This window comes from Mesocricetus auratus, unplaced genomic scaffold, assembly GCF_017639785.1.
Source record: "Mesocricetus auratus isolate SY011 unplaced genomic scaffold, BCM_Maur_2.0 Super-Scaffold_100014, whole genome shotgun sequence".
Classification (NCBI taxonomy): domain Eukaryota; kingdom Metazoa; phylum Chordata; class Mammalia; order Rodentia; family Cricetidae; genus Mesocricetus; species Mesocricetus auratus.
The window spans coordinates 48,621,368-48,626,618 of NW_024429197.1; positions in this window are offsets into that span (position 1 = coordinate 48,621,368).

Genomic DNA, 5,251 nt, shown 5'->3' on the forward strand with positions numbered 1-5,251 from the left:
AGGGCTCAACATCCTTAGCTATCAGAGAAATGCAAATGAAAACAGCTCTGAGATACTATCTTATTCCTGTCAGAATGGCTAACATAAAAAACACCAATGACAGTTTTTGCTAGAGAGAATGTGAAGAAAGGGGAACATTCCACTACTGCTCATGGGAGTAGCAGTACAGCAACTTTGGAAATCAGTATGAAGATTCCTCAGGAAAATGGGAATCCATCTACCACGAGATCCAGCAATGCCACTCTTAGGCATATACACAAAAATGCACATTCATACAACAAGGAAGTTTGTTTCACTGTGTTAATAGCAGCATTATTTGTAATAGCCAGAACCTGGAAGCAACCTAGATGCCCCTCAAGTGAAGAGTGGATAGAGAAAAGTAGTACATCTACACAATGGGGTATGACTCAGCAGAAAAAAACAATGGAATCTTGAAATTTTCAGGTAAATTGACACTAGAAGAAACAATCGTGAGTGAGGTAACCCAGTCACAAATAGACAAACATGGTATATACTTACTCATATATGAATTTTAGACATGGAGCAGGGGATTGCCAGCCCTAAGAGAGATATGCATGGCACCCCCAGAGAAGGGGAATAGGACAGGATCTCCTGCACACATTTGTCTTGAAAGCAGGTCATTATTAAAGGTCCCAGGGTTCGTAGGTAGGAGATATTGATGATTACTCTTTTTCCCCTGGTCATGTGCATACTACATTCTACCAATTATGAATGCTAGTCAGTAGTGGTGGAGCTGCTAGTTGTATACCCCTTGCGTTATGTATGTTGATGACAAATGACAAATAAGTGGTACCTTCTTCAGTAGGTCCTTAATATATCAGATTATGTAGGGTAGCAAGTAACATTGACAATATCCTGTGATGTTTGGGGGAATCTCTGGAACCCCTTTGGTCAAAAACTCAACAAAATGAAACCCATTCCTGGTACTAGGGGTTTTATTTGGTAGAATAAGATGTGTATTTGGGGTATTGTTCCCCGCATTATATGGTATACCCATTTAAATTATATATATATATATATATATATGAAGCTTCTATACTATTGAGTTGTCAAATGGTTTTTCAAAAGACCTTTAGTGTTAGTTGTCCCTTATCACAATGGCCCCTTTACTGTATATAGGAGAAACTGATGGCCAGCCTACCCAAGCCATAATCACCCTGACCAGGTTCCCAGGCCAGCCCACATGAGCAGGTGAAAAATGCACTTCCTCCCAGAGCCAAGCCTGCCCAGAGACTGCTGACAAAGAGATACCTAACCCAGAGAAAAAACATAAAATGCTTGTCTTTGGAGTATGGATTACTTCACATGGAATGACTATTTCTGTCTTGATCAATTTTCCTGAAAGTTTTAAGTCTTAGCAGCTGAATAATTTTCCAGTTTACAAATGTAGCCATTTCATTATCTATTCTTCAGCTGATAGACATTTGTAATGTATCCAATTTCTGGTCAATGTAAAATAGAGCATCAATAAGCATGGAGGTATAGGGATCCCTAAATTACACTCAGAATTCTTTAGGTATATGCCCAGAATTACTATAGCTGGACTTTGTGATAGACCTATTTTTAGCTTTTTAAGGAAATTCCATAATGTTTTCATGGTGGCTGTATCAGTTTGTACTAAAACTGGTAATGATTAACAGCTTTACCTCTCTCCATATCCTACCAGAAAATTCTGTCATTTGTGTTTTCGATTTTGACCATCCAAACTGGGTAAGAGGAAATCTCAGAGAAGTCTCAATTTGCATTTCACTGATGGCTATGTTTGCTAAACATTTTTAAATGTTTCTGAGCCACACATGTTTCATATCTTGGGAACTCTGTTTGCTAGTTCTATATCCCATTTTTGTTGGGTTATTTATTATCTTGATGTTCAGTAGTTTGTATTTTCTAGATATTAACCCTCTGCCATATGTGTAATTGGTAAAAAATTTTCCATTGTGTAGACTGCTGATTTGCTGAAATAAATGCATCCTTCACAGTTCAGAAGCTTTTTAGCTTCAGGAGTTTCCATTTATTAATGATTGGTCTTAGTTTTGGTTCTGTTAGTATCCTGTCCAGAGTCGTTTTCTGCTCCAACTAGGTCATTAAACGCTATATTTTCCTTTCTATTAGATTTGGAGGATTCTACCTTATTATGAGGTCTTTTATCCATTCAGAGTTGAGTTTGGGGAATGGTGATAGACATGGATCTACTTTTATTTTTCTGCATAAAGTATCTAGTTACAGAAGCACCATTTTTGAAGATTATATCGTTTCTCCAGTGTGTATGTATGATTTCATTATGAAAAAGCAGAAATAATAGGTGTATTGAATTATGTCCTGGTCTTCACTTCTATTCCATTGTCCAACATATCTGTTTTATGTCAATACCATGCAATTTTTATTACAATAGCTCTATAATAGAAATTGAAATCTGGGCTGGTGATACCCCTAAGTAGTTCCTTTATTTTTTATATGTGTTTTAGCTATCTAGATTTTGTGTGTGTGTGTGTGTGTGTGTGTGTGTGTGTGTGTGTGTGTGTGTTTCTGTGAGAATTGTTTCAGGACTTAGATGGGAAGTGAATTGAATTAGTAAATACTATTTATAAGGATGGTCATTTTCACAATATTAATCTTAATAATCCATAAGCATGGGTGATGTTTCCATCTTCTGCCTTCTTCAATTTCTTTATTGAATGTCTCAAGGTATTTATTATATGTATTTCACTTGATTAGTTAAAGTTATTCCAAGTTATTTTTGAGGCTATTAGTGAACATACTGTATTGAATAGAAGAAGAGAGAATGAACACCTTTGCCTTAGCCATATTAGATGGAGGCTTTGAATTTCTGTTTATAATTATTTCAGCTCAAAACTTCCTATAAGTTGCCTATTATATTCAAATAAAGTCCTATATGCACTCTGTTTCCAAGGACAATTAACATTAAGGTATGGAGAGTTTTGTCAAAGGATTTTTTGGATCTAATGAGATGATCATGTGTTTTTTCTTTTATAATTTTTGTGAATTATATTTATTGATTTGTGCATGTGGAAATAACCCAGAATCACTGGAATGAAGCCAACTTCATCATGTAGATAATCTTTTTGATGAATTTAGTTTGTATTGTTGGATATTTGTACACTGTGAATAAGTGTTGCTGTGATTGGTATAACAAAAAGCAGACTAGCAAAATGCTAGGCAAGAGAGATAGGCAGGGTTTCAGAGATGCTTGGAAGAAGGTTGAGTCATGAATCAGACACAAAGGAAGCAGAATTGGCAGCATTGAGAGATGAGGTAATGAGCCACTCCACAGAATGTATAGGTTAATTTAAGTTATAAGAACTACATAAGAATAAGCCTAAGCTAAGGCCAAGCTTTCATATTTAATAATAAATCTCTGTCTCCTTATTTTGTGAACTGTTAGCTCCAAGAAAAATCCATCAACAGTTTGTAAGTATTTTACTGAAAGTTTTTGCATGTAAGATCATAAGGAGTATTTGTTTATATTTTTGATGCATCCTTGTATAGTTTTGTTATTGGTATTATAGTAGTTTCATTAATTTGGGAAATGTTTCTTTTTTAGTAGACGGTTTAGTAGATGAAATCAATGCATTGCCAGTACATCAAAACAACCCCCCAACCCCTGCCCGTTAAATCAGTTATCTTCTTTTTTTGTCTTCTTCATTTAAGACCCTTTCCTCTTCCTAAATAGACTCGCTTTATATACAATTAATCCTCTCTGTCTCTCTCTCTCTCTCTCTCTCTCTCTCTCTCTCTCTCTCTCTCTCTCTCTCTCTCTCTCTCTCTCCTGGTTTTTTTCAAGACAGGATTTCTCTGTGTAACAATTCTGGCTGTCCTGAAACTATCTTTGTAGACCAGGCCGGGATCAAACTCACTGAGATCTGCCTGCTTCTGCATTCTGATTAAAGGTATTTGCCACCAATGCCTGGGTTTTGGGTTTGTTTGGTTTTTTTTGTTTGGTTTGTTTGTACAATTTCTTTTGATCCACTGAGTTTAGTTATGATAGGCTACAAAAATATAGGTAGAGGGTGCTTTATTGGAGTAATAACAGTAGCTAAGCTACTGTAGGAATTGACTTTGTCACTCAACATTATTCTCTGCTGTTTTGTCATGTTCCATTTTTATATGTATCAACAGTTCTTTTTAAAAAATAGACATTTTAAAACTTTTCTCTAATATATTCACACCCAGAGAGCAGTTTCCCCTACTTCCCCTCCCCTTAATATCTCTCCCTTACCTCCTCTCTTCCACAGATCCATCCTCTTCCATCTCTCTCAGAAAAGAACAGGCCTCCAAGGGATGTCAACGAAATAAAGAATAAAATGCTATAATAAGATCAGGTACATATCATCACATCAAGGCTGGATGAGACAACCCTGTCAGAGGAAAAGGGTTCCATAAGTATAAAAAAGAATCAGAGACCACCCCTGCTCCCATATTTAGGAATCCCACAAGAACACCAAGCTACTCAGCCATAACATATATGCAGAGGAACTAGGTCAGATTCATATTGTCTTCCTGATCTCTGTGTGTCCCCCACATGATTCAGAGTCAATTGATTCTGTGGGCCATGTTTTCATGATGTCTCCCAACTCTCTGGTTCCCACCATCCTTCCTCCTCCTCTGCAGGGCTCCCCAAGTTCCATATAATATTTGACTGTGGGACTCTGCTTCTGTTCCTATTGAAGTATGGATGAAGTCTCTATGGTCTCCTTGATGATTCTGCTAGGCTGTGGACCCAGAACACTACACAGGCAGGGCAAACTGTAGATCAAGGCTTTATGGCTGGGTTTGGCGTCTCAATTTCTCCACTTGAGGCCTTAACCTGCAGGTTATGGAGTCAATTCAGGCTCCATAACCCTCATTACTAGAGTCTTTGCTAGGGTTACTGTTATAGATTCTATGGTGTTTCCATTGCATTAGATTTCTACTTCATCCCTGCAATGCACCAAAATTTGAGTCACTTATCGCCCCACAATTGATGCTTCCTGTTCAGAACCTCACGTGACCCAAGTCCACTATCAGTATCTATTCTGTTTCCCCTTCTCAGTGAGAATCTTGTGTCCTCCCTCAAGGCCTCATTGTTACTTAGTTGTTACAGAATTCCTGCCTGGGTCCCGTCGCTGGGACAAAGTATTCATTTCTACACCATAATTTCCCTTTAAAAAGAGATTGGTTGTGATCATTAATCATTTTTAGTTTGAAATACTTTTTTTCAGATATTCAAATT